The sequence below is a fragment of the Dasypus novemcinctus genome, chromosome 7, assembly GCF_030445035.2.
Source record: "Dasypus novemcinctus isolate mDasNov1 chromosome 7, mDasNov1.1.hap2, whole genome shotgun sequence".
NCBI classification, from domain to species: Eukaryota; Metazoa; Chordata; class Mammalia; order Cingulata; family Dasypodidae; genus Dasypus; species Dasypus novemcinctus.
Window position 1 is genome coordinate 138,679,864 of NC_080679.1, and position 19,867 is coordinate 138,699,730.

General features: G+C 40.8%; 1 long non-coding RNA gene across 3 annotated transcripts in view; it reads left to right on the forward strand.

The window, feature by feature from the left end:
* The first annotated feature begins 5,625 nt into the window (after positions 1-5,625).
* The window catches only part of LOC131279248 (uncharacterized), an 85,544-nt gene continuing 71,302 nt past the window's right edge, over positions 5,626-19,867 (forward strand). For 2 of the 3 annotated variants that reach the window (XR_009186653.2, XR_009186654.2), the window contains exons 1-3: positions 7,968-8,345; positions 11,013-11,044; positions 11,151-11,320. This is a non-coding gene — a long non-coding RNA (uncharacterized lncRNA). Of the gene's footprint in view, positions 5,698-7,967; positions 8,346-11,012; positions 11,045-11,150; positions 11,321-19,867 lie in introns of those variants that run through there. The other variant, XR_009186655.2, reaches the window with a different exon arrangement.

Genomic DNA, 19,867 nt, shown 5'->3' on the forward strand with positions numbered 1-19,867 from the left:
ATGGTAAATATAAATTAGTAGAAATTTTTAAAAGAGCTCTATTCAAATGGCCAAAAATTAAATAAGCACTTATATTAATAGTTAAGTTAATTATATTAATACATAAGTTTAAATGTTAATAAGATATCTACAATGATAAAAATTGTAAGTCTTGATTAACAAAATTACTTTGCCTTTTCATAGGGGATGGTTTTTGCCTAGATTGAAATGAATGGCTTGTTTTTCTTTGCAGGGTGGTGTGGGGGATGCGAAACTTGAATGAATGTTAAAGAGTTGGGTGTTTGTGGCAATGCTAGCTGAAATTTAATGGGTTTTGCAAGGGGGTGTGTTTTGTCCTAAAGTAGGATGGCTAATTTTTCATAAACTCTTGAAACTTAATTTGCATGTGGCAAGTTGTAGAAGGTATTGTGATAACTTTAAGTAAGGGAATGTGTTCTGTAAAGATAAAATTTGTCTAAAAATGATATAATTATAGTCTATACGGTTATAAATAATTATAAAAGGTCTTATAAAGCATTATTTAAATTAAAGTGTTTAAGTGGCTATTTCCAAAAGGTCATTATAAAACAAACCTGAATTAATAATAATAATAATAAAAAGTAATTTTCTAACAGGGAAGCTTGGCTGCAGCCAGCCTCCCTTGACAACTTGCTTTTAGGAAACTGTTTCTGATATTGCATGCTACTAAGTATTTAAAGTAAAGTTCATTATGTTAACAAGCTCATTTAGTGTTCACGGTATTATGTTATAAAAAGTTTGCTTGATAACTTTGTATGTAGGCTATATGGAATGTATTTTTACTATTAAGGAAACGGGATAATTTTGTCCTAAGATAAAATGATTGGTTATTAAGAAAGGGTAAAATATGGAGCAAAACCTGAGTGACCACTAAAAGTGCAGAAGGTTCGTGAAAAAGGAAATTTTATAGTTAAAGTTGAATAAGATTTGATGGGTCTATCTATAAAATTTTAAAGGCTTTAGTATCAAGTAGTATGCTGATGCAAAGTTGAAAATTTTTATTCTTTCTCAAGGCCTCTCATCATTAATCTGTTTTGGTAAAAGTTCTTATCCTCAATAATCAGTATACAAAGAAAGTCTGTCTTATCAAAATAGCTTCTTGTGCTTCTTCTGCTTATCATTTCCTCAGTGTTCCAAGAAAGGAAAGTTTTATCTCTTTTAAAGGAACATAATGTTCAAAACTGCTTTCTCAAAACCTAATCCTGAACAGTAGCCTTTTATTCCAAACTAATTATAAGAGATTTGTTCTTTTACCTTGAAAGAAAAATTAAAGTAATAATTAAGTTCTTTTAATATGTTATAAGTAAATAAAAGGTGTTTTACAGTGTTATAAAATTAACAAGTTTTTTCTTCCCTTAAACCCTCTATTAATTAAAGTCATATGAGCAAAAGGTTTCTATAAATGCTTAAAAGTGTATAAAGTTATCAATATTTCAGCATAATATTAAAGAGAAGTACAGTGTGGTTATTCATGGTTTTAATTATAATAAAAGAGTATGTGTCACAAAAACAACCTCTTATCATAGATTAAAGTAACAACACTAGTATGCAGCAATCCCAAACACTGCTAGTTTGTTGCAAAAAGTTAAAGTCCAACACAGCTATCACTTTGTTTTAAAACTTGCTAAGACTTTCTTTTTTTTTTTTTTAAAGATTTATTTATTTATTTAATTCCCCCCCCCCCTCCCTGGTTGTCTGTTCTTGGTGTCTATTTGCTGCGTCTTGTTTCTTTGTCCGCTTCTGTTGTCGTCAGCGGCACGGGAAGTGTGGGCGGCACCATTCCTGGGCAGGCTGCTCCCTCCCTCGCGCTGGGCGGCTCTCCCCATGGGTGCACTCCTTGTGCGTGGGGCTTCCCTATGCGGGGGACACCCCTATGATGCACGGCACTCCTTGCGCGCATCAGCACTGCGCATGGGCCAGCTCCACACAGGTCAAGGAGGCCCGGGGCTTGAACCGCAGACCTCCCATGTGGTAGACGGACGCCCTAACCACTGGGTCAAAGTCCACTTCCCATATATTGTTTTTTGATTCTCCATTTAATTCATCTCCATTTCAAGCTTTGTTATTTCCTTCCTTTTGCTCCTTTTGGGTTTAATTTGCCCTTCTTTTACCAGTTCTTCCAGTTTTGAGGATAGTTCTCTATTCAGAAATCATTCTTTTTTCTCATCTTTAAAAATTTTTATTAGAGAAGTTGTGAGCTTACAAAACAATCATGCATAATGTGCAAAATTCACATACGTCACCCATCCACTGACAACTTACACTGTTATGGAATATTTGTTACAGATTTTGACAGGACATGATTAGACTATTAACACTAACTATGGTACATATTGTACCTTTGGTATATTTTTCCATATATACACTGTTATCAACAGTATGTATTAGTATTGTACAGTAACGATAGATAGGAAGATGACAGTGAGGAGGAGTCTTTGTTTAAGGTTCCAATCGTCCGGCGCAACAGTGGCTAGGCCGATAGCGAGGGGTGTTGCTAAATAGACAATGGCTGCAAAGACAAAATCATCTTCTGTTTCCTTAAGAATAACTTTTCTTTAAATACTTAGTAGCATGCAATATTAGAAACCGTTTCCTAAAAGCAAGTTGGCAGGGGAGCTTGGTTGCTGTTAATCTTTCCTGTTATAAAATTACCTTTTATTATTATTATCATCAATTCAGTTTTATATATATATATTTAAGAATGACCTTTTGGAATTAGCCATTTAATACCTTAATGTAAACTATTGAAGATAAATTTTATCTCTACAGAGCACATTCCCTTACGTAAAGTTATCACAATACCTTTTACACTTGCCGCATGCAAATTAAATTTCAAGAGTTTATGAAAAATTAGCCATCTTACTTTAGGACAAAATACGTCTTTTTGCAAAACTTATTACATTTCCGTTAGCATTTTTACAAACTTTTAACCTTTTTAATATTCATATAAGTTTTACATTCTTTATATTATCCTGTGAAGAAAAATAAGTTATTCATTTTAATCTAGGCAAGAACAACTTTTTATGAAGTCGTACAGTTAATTTTGTTAATTAAGACTTACAATTTTTTTTTTTAAATTGTAGATATCTTATTAACATTTAAACTTATGTATTAATATAATAAACTTAAGTATTAATATAAGCGCTTATTTATTTTTTGGCCATTTGAATAGAGCTCTTTTAAAGATTTCTAGTAATTTATATTTACCATCCGGAGGTATCACGATATATGTTGACATTGAACGAACAGACAGACAAACACAGAACAATTACAACACATTAACAGAAATATATAATTTATTTACAGTTGACTCATAATTCTTACTTTCTTGGTATAGCTGCTTTTAAATCCTTTTTTTATATAGCATATCATAGATTATACCCTTCAAGATTTTTTTCTGGACTTTATGTTGCCTGTAATAAGCCAGGAGGGAATCTTTTACCTTCCTGCTCCACAGCAAAAGTGACCCTATCTATAAGGCGAGTATAGGTGTCCGGGTCCCAAAGCTGACACGTGGTAAGCCAGGGATTAAAGGGGAGAAGAAGGTCCCAATATACTTGGAGCTGTTTCAAAGAGATCTTACACCGGTGAGTGTCTAGGAGACTGGCGAGAGCCCGAACTTGCGGGGCTTGCTTAGCAGATAGGATGTTACCCATTGCTAATGGCCTTTTGGAGCCGATAAGAAAAGGGGCCCTTACCTTGAGAGCGTGGCGATGGGAGCCAAGGTGCGCGGTGAGATGAGGGGTCGGAGCCGGTGGGGCTCCAACGGTGGTCGCGGGCCAAGAGAAGGCCCCGACGAGGGGAGGGTGGGATGATGAGCAGTGGAGCAAGCACGGAGGGGAGGAGGCAGAGGTGAAGGCAGGGGTGGAGGTGCTCAGGCACGCGCTCCTGAGAGTTTTATTGGTGCCTCTTAATCATAGCGGGTCGGTATAAGCCCCCGACATGGAAGGAGAAAGCCATCCAGCGATTCTCCCAGACCGCTGTGGATCATATGAGGTCACCAAGGTTCAGGAGCAGCAATGCAGAGCGAAAAGATAGGGGTGAGAAGAGAGGAGAGCGTAGGGCTATGGTAGGGTTACTTCAGACGTGCAAGCGCGTGCTCCCGAGAAATCCAAGGCTCCTCTTAATCATAGCGGGTTGGTATAAGCCCCCGACATGGAAGGAGAAAGCCATCCAGCGATTCTCCCAGACCGCCGTGGATCGTATGAGGTAGCCAAGGCTCAGGTAGCAGCAATGTTGCACGAGAGAAGTCCCAAGGTGAGAAGAGAGGAGGGGGTAGGGCTGTGGTAGGATTACTTCAGACGTGCAAGCGCACGCTCCCGAGAAATCCAAGGCTCCTCTTATTCATAGCGGGTCGGTATAAGCCCCCGACATGGAAGGAGAAAGCCATCCAGCGATTCTCCCAGACCGCCGTGGATCATATGAGGTAGCCAAGGCTCAGGTAGCAGCAATGTTGCACGAGAGAAGTCCCACGGTGAGAAGAGAGGAGGGGGGGGCGCCAGGTTATGGAGTGAGGCTGTGGTGGAGTTGCCTTGCCCCACGTTGGGCGCCAACTGCGGCGGCTTGCTCGGTCGGTAGAGGTGGGGTCTGGCTGCGGACGAGGGGTCGGTCCAGCTCTGGACGAGGGGTCGGTCCGCTTGGGACGAGGGGTCGGTCCGGCAGCAGACGAGGGATCGGTCTCACAGGGGTTGCGCGGTTCGGCTGACGGGGTCGCCCGGTGAAGCCGGCGACGAAGGGGTCGCCCGGAGAAGCAGGCGACGAACTGGGGACAAGGGAGGCCAGGCCCTTGTCGGGGGCTCTCAGGACTGGAGGGCGCACGGCAGAAGAACTACCGCGGAGACAAGGTAAACACGCAAGTCCACTTTATTGAGGGAGAGGCAACAGTTTTATAGGGGCTGGAGAAGGCTGATTGGTCGAAGCCACGCCCTGTTCTGATTGGTTGCCGGCGAAAGGTCAGTGGGCGGTACTGGACGGGGAGGGGTGGTGGTCAGGGATTGGCTGTCGCTGTTGCTGGGGGAAGGGGCAGGGTTTAGGGATTGGTGGCTGCTGTTGCTGGGGTGGAGGGCAGACTTGAGTTTCCCGCCCACGCCTGGCTATTGCTGCTGTCGGGGGAAGGGAAAAGGGCGGGCTGGATTTTTCCGCCCACGCCTGGCTGTTGCTGCTGTCGGGGGAGGGGAAAAGGGCGGGCTGGATTTTTCCACCCACACCTGGCTGTTGCTGCTGTCGGGGGAGGGGAAAAGGGCAGACTGGAATTTTCTGCCCTGCGCCTGTGCAGGGAGAAGGAAGAAGAAGGGTGCCGCCCCACAAGGTATCAGGTGGCGCCATCTGGGAGGAGGGGTGGCCGCGGAAGCATGGCTGCCGAGAAGGGGAGACCCGAGGGCACTCTGCGCCCATGCCGAGCTTCCTTCAGGGGTGGCGGTGGGCCCGACCAACCACCCTATTATGGGGGCAGCAGAATTAGGCCTACCGTGGCCGCTCCCCTGCCAGGCCAGCAAACCACACTTCAGCCGGAGGTGTGACCGCAAAGCAATGAATGGAAAAAAGGCAGGATTAAAGTAAGGGGGTGAGGCTATGCTCTTATCATTTCAGAAAATGGAGAAGAAATTTAGTTATCTCTGAAAAGGATTAAACCCCAGAATGAAGAGATGGAGTCTTCTACAACTTCTGATGATGGTGATCGTAAGTAATAAGGAAGCTGCCAGTAATTACACTTATTAGGCCTTTATACCTAAAGCCCCATTACTTAGAGTGTTAACCTGGAAAAATCCATTCTTTCATAGATATCTGAATAAAACCCATATATTCCCTAAACCAATTGATAATCGATTGCCAATTAAACCCTATAAAGAAAGACGAAGAATTGATAATCTCATATTACCATTTGATTATCAACCCTTATGCATTAGTAACCATCCTTCCTGTATGTAGGTTAAAAATCAGACCATAATTATCTTCAAAAATAGTAATATTCAGTTTATTGTGACTTTGTTTCCCTCTTACAATTTAATCATAACCAAGAATCCTATTCATGATTGTCGGAAAATTAACTATAACCCAAAAATGCTCTATTCTGTAAAAATGAGGCCTTGCATCCTAATAGCCAGTACCCCGCAACTAACATACTATGGAGAAGGCAAACTAAAAATTTTACTATCTGCATCTGTGTCAAAGAGAGCTGCCTTCCTCCCTATATTGGTAAAAAATTAGCCTCACAGGTTCAGTCACTGCAGCTGCCACAGCAGGTGGTGCTCTTGGTCATGGCCTCATCAGCTTGCAATACTTTAAACAAGAATGACAAATTAGCCTACAATCCAGTGCACAGTCTCTTGACTCTCTGCAGTGGCAACTAACATCCCTCGCCCAAGTAGTCCTTCAAAACTGCAGGGCCCTTAACTTACAGCTGAAAAAGGGGGGAACCTGCCTTTTCCTCCAGGAGGAAGGCTGCTACTATATAAATGAATCTGGTATTGTTGAGGAAAATGCTAAGAAATAGTGAGAATTGGGGGAAGGAATACTGCCCTCCCAATCAACCTCTCCTTATCTGCCTGGCTCACCTCCCCCTTCGTAATGTGGCTAGGTCCCCTCCTCAGCCCCCTAATCACTCTCCTTTTAATCTGTGCATTTGCACCTTGCCTCCTTAAATTTTTTCCAAGAAAGGATGAAGCAAATTTCTGCCCATGTGATGTATCTTGATGCTGTTCATCAATACCAGCCTATCCAGACCGAAGAACAAACAACCAACCTTTGAAAATGCAAATCTCTTATGTTGCCTCATCACCAACCTGTACCCTAATGGTGTTTCCTTGCCTGTCCTCCCTGCCCATGGTCACAACTGCCCCTATTGCAGTTAACCCTTCTTTGTTTAATTAATATCACTGAACAGCTTCAGTAAGGAAAACAGCTTCAGTGAGGAGTTTAGTGGTTCAAATGAGCAGCAGGTGCCCTAGCCAAACAAGACCAGGGTGGGTGTGGCCTCACCCACTAATCTCAGTACATTATGCATGTCATGCATGGTGTAGAGCTCCCTGTTATAGCTTGTTATATTTGCAAGTCATTTATCGCTGAGGCGCTGGTCTGGTTAGCCAACGACGGGCAACTGGGCTGACCCATCAGTCAACCTAAGACAGATGTGGCCTTTTGCTGCCATGATTCCCAATGACAGGTAAGACTGATCACTTAACAGGTGCAGCCCCAACCTAAGACAGGCACAGCCCCCTCAGTACGGGAGCACCTTGCAGCCACATGTCACCAATGAGCATAAGCCCTGCCCTAAAATGAGCCATCACCAGCTGTTCTTCACTTCAGTTCCTAACATATTAAACAGAGAAGGGGGACCTGTGGGGAGCCACCCACTGTGAAATCTATTTACAGCCTCCAACAACATGGGCGGATTTCACAACTACCTCAGCCCTGCCCTGCCATTCCCTTCTTCTTCTTCCTCCTTGTTTCTTTGTTCTCCCCTTCCCGCCACAACTCTGGTAACCACAGCAGCACGCATGCACAAGGCGCGAAATTCTGCAGACCTGGCACAAATTTTCAGCCAATTCCCTCCTTGGACGCCTGCCACCCACAAGACCAACCTATCACCCATGGACACATTCCCTTCCCTCAGTATATATTCCCATGTTCTACCCCCAATAAATGAGGCTTGATCAGAATCCTGTCTTGTCTCCATTCTTCTCATTCCCTGCCCCCACTTCTTCCCACAGGCCCCTGGAATCCGCCCCCACTGGATCAGACAGTTAATATCTGTAGTTCAGGGAAGCAGATGTGGTTCAAGTGATAAGGCTTCCACCTACCATATAGGAGAACCTGGGTTTGATCACTGGGGCCTCCTGGTAAAAAAAGAGAAAGTGAGCCTGTATGGTGAGCCAGTGCCTACGTAGTGAGCCAAGTGCCCTCATGGTGAGCTGTGTGCCCATGTGTTGAGCTGATTGTCCATGTGAATGCCCATGTGCTGAGCCAGTGCCCGTAAAGGGATCCAGTGCCCACACAGTAAGCCAAGTGCCCATGTGTTAAGCCAAGTGCCTGTGTGAGTACCTATGCAGTCAGCTAGTGCTCACATGGTGAGCTGAGTGCCTCTGTGGTGAGCCAGTGCCTGCTTAGGTGAGTCACACCTGATGCAAGATGATGATGCAACAAAAGAGAAACAAAGGGGAAAGTCAAAGTGAAGGGCAGCAGAGACCAGGAACTGATGTGGCACATGTGAAAGGGTACCTCTCTCCACATCAGCGGTCCCCAGGACTGAGTACTAGTGAATCCTAGAGGAGAAAGATGAGAAGACAAGACAAAAATGCAGAAGGTCATACAGTGAATGGGCACAGACAGTAAGAACAGTAGGATGGAGGTGGGGCTGGGGCTGGGGGAGGAGAAGAAAAAATATAATTATGCTGTAGCCTAATCTTTAAAAATATTTATAATTCATACCATCATATAATAAGTGCTGTACTCAAATTTAAAAAAGGACAAATCTGAGAAAGGAACATTTCTATCTTAGACAAAAACAGATGACTTCACCTCAACATTAGATGGGACCTCCTCAACCACCCTGTCACTAGAAGACTCCTCTACTAGGTCTTCCATGGGAGCTAGGGGGACACAGAGTAATGATCAGTACACTGGGGTGCAGCTCCTGCATTACTTTGCTTTGCCCAGACAAGAGGCTACAATGTGCAAACAAGGATGGTGGAGCTACCCAGAAACCCTTCATGTAGGAAAGAGAGACAAAGGAAAGAGTGGAATATAATCAGAATCCTTGGCTTTGTAGCTGAAGACAATCTAAGTCAATGTGAAGTAGTTCATGTATAAGTGGTACTAAACTATACAGTATGATGATATATATCCAACCTATTCTGAAGTCCAAGGAAATCGTCAGTATCACACTGATTTCAAGAAATACTGCTTCAGCCTCACAGCCTTGTTGACTTTTAATATCCCATCCATTCTAGAGGATTTTTTTAAAAATTTCAATGAGATAGCTATGTAATAGAAAATTTGCCAGTTTACCCATTTTTACAGCATGTACAATTTACTTGAATCAATTATATTTACAGTGTTTTGTAACTGTCACCAAACATTCAATTCCAAAACTTTCTCATTACCTGAAACAGAAACTCTGTAATTATTAGCTATTAAGCCCATTCTACTTTCTGCTAGTCCCTGGTAATAAACTCTAATCTCTTATCTGTTTCTGTGAATTTACTTTTTCTTAGCTTTCAAATAATTGCAATCACCAACTGTTTTACTTTTGTGTCTGCCTTATTCAGTACGTTTTTAAGGGTCATGCATATAGTAGTATGTATCAGAACTTCAATACTTTTTATGGCTCAATTATATTCCATTGTATGGATATGCCACTTTTTAAAAAAACTCATTCCTCTATATGAGCACACTTAGGTGGTTTCCAGCTTTTGGGTATTGCAAATAATGCTGCAATAAATACTGGTTTCGAGTACCTCTTTCAGCCTCTGTTTTTAATTCTTTAATATATAAACCTAATAGGTAGCTGTCATATAGTAGTTCTAGATTTAGCTTTTTGAGGGAATGTCAAACTATTTCCCGAATTGGCTGCTTTATTTTAGATTCCTATCACCAATATATGGGGACTCCAGTTTACTCATATACACATCTCTATTTGTTATTTTCCAGTTTTGTTTCTTTCTAAAATATTAGCCACCCTACTTATTAAAAATGGAATCTCCATTTCCTTATAGACTAACCCTCTTCAACTGCTGCTGGGAATGTGGAATGGTGCAGCCATTTTGGAGGATGATTTGGCAGTGCTCAAAAGGGTTATTATAGAATTGCCATTTGATTGTGCAATCCCACCACTGGGTATATATGCAAAAGAATTGTGACCAGCAACAAATGAATGGATAAGCAAATATGGTTTATACATACAATGGAATATTACTCAGCTGTAGGAAGGAATGGCATGTTGATATATGTGACAACATAGATGAATCTTGACCTTATGTTGAGTGAAGTAAGCCAGTCACTAAAGGCAAATACTTCTTGACCTCACTGATATGACCTAAGTTTATTTAGGAGTCTCACAGAGAGTCTGGAAGATAGATTAAAGGAGACAGAAAGGGAGTTGAGTGTGGTGAACCAAGCTCAATATGGGCAGAGCCTATGATAAGGCAGAAAGGGGTGGTTTGGCAGTGGATGGGGTGATGGTGATGCAGGGATATGAGTGGGTTGATGGAACTGGAATGGAAGGGTGAGCATGGTGGAGGTATTTAATTTGGACTGTATGGAATTGTGGAAGTCTTGGAGGAAGGAACAAGTGTACTTGGGATTTGTTGGTTTGTGTTGGGACTACAAGGATGGGAATGTTTTTTTGGCAAATGCAGCAGGTAGGTCACTGGTGCAGTGTACCGGTGCTAGGGGGGCATATAGAAAAGGATGCCCCTGGGGGATGCTTCAAGGAATATGAATGTGTTCATCTTGTCATAAGGTGTTATATCAGTGGATGGAGACCAACAAACAATGAGAAAATATTAAAATTCCATCCTGGGAATCCTGCTATATACTCAAAGAGAGGGGCAAGAATCTCTAGAGTACATGGGCAGTGCCAAATATAAGCAGACCAGTATGTCAAAGCCTTATTATTAATGCATAAGACTATGAACCTTATTCTTGGAAAATTGAAACTTAGTGGCTAACATAGGTTCTGAGGGAAGAAGGAGGGAAGAATAGATGGATCATAGGGCATTTTGAGGGCATTGGAACTGTTTTGTGTGATTTTGCAATGATGGATACAGATGATTGTACATTGTGTGAAAACGTATAAAAGTATGATGCAAAGTGTAAACCATAACATAAACCATTGACCATAGTTTGTAGCAATGCTTCCGTTTTTTTTTTTCAATTGTAACAGATGAACCCTACTCATGTATGATATTGCTAATAGGAATAAATATGAAATGGGAAGGGGTGCAGTAAATGGGAATCACCTATATATTCTTCTATTTTCTTCTCTCTTTTTTTAGGTACCAGGACCAGGGAGTGAAACCCAGACTTTGTAAGTGGGAAGCCAGTAGTCAACCACTGAGCCACATCAGTTCCTTTGAGTTGTTTTTGTGTGTGTGTGTTTGCTTTTTTCATTTTTTGTTTGTCTTTGTTTTTAGGAGGCACTGGGAATCATACTGGGACCTCCCATGTGGAGAGCAGGCATTCAAACATTTAAGCCACATCTGCTCATTCCCTATATTTTTGATGTGACATTTCTGTAACCTAAAGCTTCTTTGAAGATAAAGTGAAAAAAAATAAGATGTTGGGGGAAGATACAGATGAAATTGTAAGTATACATAAAAAATAACAGATATTAAGGTGATGAAAGTCACAATGCAAAAAACTTTTGACTTTCTTTATGGGGAGGTTTTGAACTACACAAAAGTTACAGCTATTGCAGGGGAGGTCTACTGGTGCAGGGTGACAGTGAGGGACAGATGCATGGGAAAGGGTGCACCTCAGGCATGCCTCTAGGGATTATGAATGTGTCCATATGGTCATGGGGTGTTATCTCAGTAGATGGAACCCATACAATAACCAACAAAACTTTCAATTCCCATTCTTGGAGCCCTGCTACATTTTCTAATACAGTGGCAAGAATAGCAATACATCATCAGAACCTAGCTAAAATAGGACAGACCAATATGCCAGGCCCTTGATATTAATGCTGGTAGTTATGAACTTCATTCTTGTAAAATTGAAACTTAGCCTAGTGATATATACTGCCTAAGAGTTACCTTCTGAAAATGTGTATGTTGCTCAAATGTGGCCTCTCTCTAAGCCAAACTCAGCATAGAAGTCTGCTTTCTCCCCAGCATGGGACATTACTCCCAAGGATGGGCCCCCTTGGCACTGAGGGATTGTTACCAATTGCCAACTAGAGATACATTTGTAAAAAGACCTTGACCAAGAGAGGGAATATTAAATACAAATGAGTGTTTATGGCTAGGATACTTCAATATGAGTCAGGAAGTCATTCCAGAGGAAAGTTTAGGCAGGTCACAGGAGGATCTCTGTGGCTGCCACAGTAAATAATACCTCAGGCAGGAGTGTTCCTGAGGGCTCTAAAGACATCTGGACATTCTAGCCAGGGCAGATATCCCCAGGAAATTGGCAACCCATCAGTGGGCCTTACCTTGGAAACTATGGACCATGGTTAGTAGGAGTGCTTCAAGATTTATAAAAAATATCCCACATTAATGAAAGATGTTTTTAATGGGTAACATGTGAGGGGGTGGAGGTGGGGTATATGGGAATCCCACCTAATTTTGCTTTAACTTTCATGTAATCTAAAATTTCCTTAAAAGTAAAGGGAAAAAAGACCATGAGTACATATAGGTAAAGCCCTTAGAAAACTGTGGTACAGTGTCAATTTTATATGAATACTCAATTACTCAATCCAAAAGGATGTGCAAAAACTTAACTGTTGTTACTTGAGACACAGAACCTAGAGGGCTAAAGAAAATGGAGGGTAGGTCAATCAGATTTCAATATACAGTCCTGCATACATTTTAAATTTCTTATTAATGCATTATTTTTGCTGCTATTTTGTATGAAAACCCTACTGTCCCAAATTGTGGAATACAACAATTTCAGTAGGTTTTTGTATCACATCTTTAGCAATCCAGACAGGCACATTGATGAGGTCCATTTGTGCTTTCTGGAGTCTGAAGCTTCAATGCAGAGTCATGGCTATAGGTAGGCTGGAAATATCTGGGCTAATTTCACCCATGACTGCTCAGAAGTTATATTTTGCCTAGAAGCCTCTGTGAGCCTTCCACATGTATCTGTTACAGCAGCACCTTACTTCCCAGCACTATATGTGTTTAGTTTCTTAGCACTTCTATAATACATTGCCACAGACTGGGTGGTTTGAGAACACAAACTTAAACCTTCACAATTCTAAGGACAAAAAGTCCAGCATTAATGTGTCCACAGCACCATATTCTGTGTCTCTCTCTGAAGATCCTTGCTAGGAACCATTCCTTGACTCTTCCAGCTTCTGGTGGCTCCAGGTGTCCTGGCTCCTGGCAGCATGACTCTAATTTCTTCCTCATCTTCACCTGGCCTGCTTCTCCAGTGTTGGTCCATCTTAACACAGCCTTCTCCTCTCTGTCTCTTCCCTTCTTGTAAGTGCACAAGTTGTATTATATTGCAGTTCACCCTGATTCAGTAGACCTCATCTTAATCACATTTGCAAACATCTTATTTCCAAAAGTGGTCACACTCACAGGTACCAAGGTTTTCTCAATGTAATTTGGAGGGACACAATTCAACCACTGATGTTCTGTCATGGTAGGTACATGACAATATGCCTTTGTCAAAATGCACAAAGCTGAGGATTAGGAAGAGCGAGCCTCCAAAACACTGTATCAATACTGTCCCTTCAATTGTTCATACCACAGTGATGAGAGTTATTAACAGGGGAAACTGCTGGCTCTAGACTGGGAGGGTGGCAGGGAAATATGTGGGAACTGTTTGTATTCTCCACAGTTTTTATGTGAATCTAAAACTTCTCTTAAAAATATATCAGATTTTTAATAATTTCACAGCACTTTTTCAGAAGATAACTCTTCCTACTAATGTTCAGAAATAGACTGACCAAACATTAACTTAAAATACAATCTACCAGTAAATGTGAACCAACTTTAGTTGTAACTACATTTTTAATTATGTGGTTGTGGCACTACTGACTCATTACTAAAAGCAAAATTTCACATGTGAATTAAGAAATCATGGCTTAACCTTTTTAAAGGTTTTTCTCAATATGGAATACTTAGTATCTACAGTCAACATTACTGATGCAATAAAATAATTGCATTTCTACTGTACTGTCTGTGGAATACTTTCTAGGGAATGTTTGAGGACACTCCCTTTTCTTTGGCCAGATGCTGATTTTGAGGTTCCCAACTGAATGGGATTGTCAGATAGTAGATTTTTTGGACTGGGTAGCAAATTTTCTTTTTTCATGCTTGAGACAAGAACTGGGAAAGGCATTCACAACAGAACTCTCAGGTGACATCTTACCAACAGATGAATGTAGGAAATCATTATTAATTTATTTACAGTTCACACTATGATCCCTTATTTACAGTCTACACAGGTGTCCCACTTGAGTAAAAGGTGGGTTTCAAAAAAAGTTGTAGTTTGGGGTTCATTTTAGACACCCAAAAGACAGATGTAGGGTACTTTATATAGATGACACAGCATAGGAAGGCAGCAGAGCACAGTGACCAAAAGCATGGGTGCCAAGGTCTGGTCAACTGTGTTCAAATCTCATTCAGAGGCCACCCAAAACAGGGAACATTATGTAAACTCTTTATGTGTCCAGTTTTCCATGCTGTCTTTTGAAGATTTTAGCCAGACCTGCTTATTAGTTTGTATTATGAGACTAAAAATAAGCAAATGTAAGGAAATCCTTAAGAAAAATGCCCAATATATCATAAAAGCCCCAGAAGAGTTCACTTATTAAATGTTGGGAGGAATTTCAAGAAACTTGCTAGTACTTCCCTCCAGAGTGGGTGCCTGATGGTTCCAGGACAAGGGGGATGGACACTGACTTTCAGCCCTCAGTGGGGTGATCCTTTACAGCTCACAGAGAACATGTGCTCTGTTCTGAGATCCCGCATCAACCCTGTGTGGTCAAACAACACTGCTGAGTGAATGATTCTAGTCAGGAAATGTAGTCAGTGCCCCCACTCAGCAGATTCTGGGGTTACAAGTTACCTCCCAGGAGCTGTGGAGAAAGGCCTGCCAACTACTTTATTACAGGAGAGAGAGTGGTTCAAACCCTCACCCTGCCTTCTGCATAAGTGAGTTCTCTGACCCAAACCATAACTCAGGTTTCCCCTCATAGAGTTCCTCTGAAGGACCAGGGAACAAAACTTGTGAACATCGTGCCCCAAATACTCCCAATGTCAGCTGCCTCATGTGAGCCTTCCTGGGGGCATGTAATCTCTCCTAGTGATCAGGGGTGTGCTTGATTCCCATCCTGGCTCAGAACCCACCTTTTCACAAAGAGCTGCCACATGAGAGCTCTGCAAAGAATGTGCTCTCCTTGCACTCAAGTCTGAACAAGCAGTGGCAGAGTAGAGAGTCCCATCCATAGCTATCCCCACCCAGGACTTTCCTCAGCACCTCTAGCCTCCTTTCTTTGGGCCCCAATTGCTCATGTACTAAGGGATGTCCCTTCTTCTCCCTCCCCCAGGCTGCACTCAGTTACCTGCACCCTCTGCTATTATCCCAGAGAAATCCCACCATGAAATCTGGCAAAATCATATGCCCTTTTAGGTAAAGATAGACAATCCATTAATGAGAAAGGATAGTGAAGGGAATCACTCCATTTAACTTCAAAATTTGTCTTACTTATGCTCTAGCTTCCTAAACCATGGAACCACTAACAAGTCTAATATGTGTTATTATGGTCAACATCTAAAGAAGCTTATTTTGTGATGTAAAACACAATGGAAAAAAATTATTCTATTTTCCCATACTTACTATTGAAGAGCATACAGGGCAGTGAGAAAATCAGTAGGTAACTTCCTAAAATGAAAATTTTGGATAACCCCCAAGGATTAAAGGAAATATGTATATTGGTTTATAAACTGACATTTGGAAACTCAAGTTCTTATAGCTAGGTTTGGAAAACTAGTTATATGAATGGTACTAACATACCCCAAGTATACTGAGTTATATATACACTTAATGATGAATAGAGGTTGAAAAGGGTGTTAAAAACATCTTTAGTACACCTCATCATATGAAATGCATCCTTTCTGGTCCCTACCAATCCAGATTCACTCCATATTCTGCAATAATTATTTTACTACATCCCTGCTGAGTAAAATAACATTAACACAGACATGGTCTTGAGGAAGAGAGTGAATGGTAAAGAACTTTATAAGAAATGCTAAAGTTTTCTAAAGGGAGACTCATTTTGAGGCAACCAGCTTGATAGATGGATCTAAAATATAAAATAAGGATTAAGAGAAAACTATAAATCACATCTAAAACTCTTTAGGACAAATTGGAGAGGAGAAACTAGAAGAAAAGTGAATCATATTTTGTGGAAAAATTTCCTGCCAATTTTTTGGGGATTGAATTAATCATGTAGGCCGATATGATCATACCTCTTAAGCAGCAATTGAGATTTCCCATCTCTATGTACTGTGGAAACTAAGCTGGGAGCTTTTCCACCTGCTACCAACTCCAAATCTCTCTGGGCATAGAGTGACAGTTAGGACCATGAGCCTTACGTGCATCATGAGATAACCATGGCAACCGGTCATCACAGAATTTTCAAAGGGAATGTATTCTCCATATTGCAAGGTCCAACTGCTGCTGTGTGGCCATTTTACTTGGCTGGCCATCAGCATTGAATGGGTGTTTCTATATCTCAACATCCTCTCCAATATTTTTTATTTTCTGTTTCTTAATAACACCATTATAGTGAGTGTGACATGGTATTTCAGTTTGGTTTTGAGTTGCATGTCCATAATAGCTAATGAAGGTAAGGATCTTTTTATGTGCTTTCTGGTCATTTGTATATACTCTTTGGAGGCACAAGTCTTTTCCCCATATTTAATTGGATTTTCTTTCATTGTATTGTTGAGTTTTAGGATTTCTTTGTATAGTCTAGGTATTAAACCCTAATTGGATATATAGTTTCCAATTGTTTTCTCCCATGGAATGAGTTGTCTTTTCATTTTCATGATAAAATTATTTTAGGTGAAAAACTTTTTAATTTATATGAGGTCTTATCAATTTTTCCTTTGTTGCTTGTGCTTTGGGTGTAAAGTCTAAGAAACCATTGCCCAACACGAGGTGCTGAAGATCATTTCCTATGTTTTCTTCTAGAAATCTTATCTTACTAGTTCTTTTAGATCTTTATACATTTTCAGTTAATTTTTTGTATATGAGATGAGATCAGGGTCCTCTGTCATTGTTTTACATTTGGATATCCAGTTCTCTTAGCATCATTTATTGAATAGACTATTTTGAGTGGACTTGGCAGCCTTGTCAAAAATCAATTGGCCATAGTTATGAGAGTCTATTTCTGAATAATTTTGAGGGTCCATTCAGTTCAATTGGTCTATGTATCTACTTGTCCCAGGACCATGTTGTTTAGGCCACTGTAGCTTTGTAATATGTTTTAAAGTGAAGAAGTGTGTGTCCTCTGAGTTTGTTTTTCATGATGGTTTTGGCTTTTTGGGACTGTATGTCCTTCCAAATAAATGTGTTGACTTGTCTTTTCCATTTCTACAAAGTTGTTTATTGCAATTTTCATTGGGACTGCATAGCATCGGTAATTCATATATCTTGGTATATTTAACCTTCCAATCCATGAGCAGGGAATATCCTTCCATTCTCTTAAAAATTCTTTTTGTATTCATAATTTTGAAGTTTCCCATGCATAATTCCTTTACATCCTCAGTTAAATTTATTCTGGTAGTTGGAAATGGACTTCTTTTTTTCATTTCTTCCTGAAATTATACATAAATACTACTGATTTGCTCATGTTTATCTCAACAAACAGCACTTTGCTGGAATTGTTAGCTTGAATAACTTTGTTGTACAATATACAGGACTTTCTATATATAAGATCATGTCATTTGCAAGGAGAAAGTTTTACTTCTTTTCCTAATTGGATGTCTTTAATTTCTTTTTCTTGCTTACTTGGCTCTGCCTACAACATCCAGTACAATGTTGAATTACATCGGTGACATTGGGCATCCTTGTCTCATTCCAGATCTTGGAAAGTTTTCAATCTTTCACCAGTGATATGGTATTTGCAGTGGTGTTTTTCAAGCATGCCCTTTATAATGTTGGTGAAGTTTCCTTTTATTCTTATTTTTCTAAGTGATTTTAGGAAGAAAGGATGCTGGATTTTGTCACATGCCTTTTCTGCATTAATTTAGATGATATTGTTTTTTCCCCCTTCATTTTTGGTTTTTAAACTCTCCAATCTTTGTGATTTCTTTCTGCTTGTGTTGGATTTAGTTTGTGCTGTTGTTTTGTTAGTTCCTCCTGATGTGCAGTTCGGTGTTTGACTTTTGCTCTTTTTTCTTTTGTAGTTTAAGCATTTAAGGCTATAAATTCCCCCCTCAGTACTGTGTTTGCTACATCCTGTAAGTTTTTGTATGTGGTGGTTTTGTTTTCAATCATCTCAGAATGTTTCCTAATTGCTTTCCTGCTTTCACCGTTGAGACAGTCCTTAAAAATGCTGCTTTCTCAAAGCTGTTGGGGGAGAGAATCAATGCCCAAAGGATGTTCATGAGCCACCAGAATGGCCCCAATGCTGACACAATTTCCTGACTCTACATTTCAAACCCTAACAATTATGTCATTTCCCTCACATGAACCCCCCCCCAAAGGTCTAGATGAAGTCCAGACTTGTAGCCCTCTTCCCACAGCATTTTTACATTATCTGTCACCTACTTTGGTGAGCCTCTCTGACAGTCAAGTGACTTCCCTGAGTGGTGGTCTATTTGGCTCCCCAAGCTGGTGCAGAACCCTGGGCATCCCAGACCAACTGCTACACGGCAGCTCCTCAAATGATTAGCTTCATCTTCCACTGAGCAACCCTGGGTGATCAGTTGATGTTCATCAACAGGGATAGTGACCCACTGCACCAGGACTTTTTGGTTCAATGGATGAAGTCTGGAAGCCCCCAGCTTTTTCCCTGGCTAAGGTCTTCAATCCTGTCTGAGCAGCCTGGATTGAAAATAGGCATAGAGTTCACAAGCACTAATTATGTACCTTCTCTGCAAGTGTTCTTCCTCACCAAACCAGGTCCATTCTGGAAGATATGGGTCTGAGACCTTACAGTCCTTATGAATTTTACTGACCATTACTGATAACTACATGCCTTTTTCTTTACTGTTTCACAAGCTGAACTCACTACAGATCTGTGACAGTTAGGCTAATGTGTCAACTCAGCCATGTAATTGTGCCCAGTTGTTTGGTCAAGCAAACACTGAGCTAACTGTAATACAAGAGCATTTATGAACTTTAGTCACCATTGACTCTACTGCAGTGGTAAATCATGGATAGCTGGTTATAATTACATCAGTCAGGGGCATTGCCATCAGCAGTGAGTGATGCTTAACCCAATCAGTTAAATGCCACCCAACATTAAGAAAGCAAAAACCCAATTAAAAGTTATTAACAACCATGATTGTAACATTCTTACATCAATATCAAAATGTACGTGTTAAGGCTAGGGGAGTACAGAAGAGATATACTAAATGTATGCTATGGACCATATTTAGTGGTAATAGTCTGATGATAAATCTCATAATCTGTAACAAATGAATGTTCCACAATGGTGTGGTTGTTGAAGGCTTGTAGTATGGGAATTCTGCATATCAGCATGATTGTTTTGTAAGTTCACAACTTCTTTTATATATATATATATATGGGGGAAGTGATTCTGGCATTGAAAGAGAATTGCCCAGCCCATCTTTGTACAGCCAATATGTCCCAGAATTTGTCAAGAACCTTCACTGGACTTTCATTGCAGCCCCTGGTTGCAGCCTGCCTGTGGAACCTGGACTTGTGAATCCCCATGGCTGTGTGAGAGATTCTTATAGAATCACATGCTATTGACATAATTTCTTGTTGATTCTATTTCCCTAGAGAACACTGACTTATACAGCTTTGTACAGGGAGTGGTGTTTTTTTTTCCAATTTCTACTCAATTTATTCATTTTTTTAAAAGATATTACATTAAAAATATATATATATGAGGTCCCCATTTGCCCCCACCACCCCCACCCCACCACTCCCCCCTCAGTAACACTCTTCCCCATCATCATGTCACATCCATTGCATC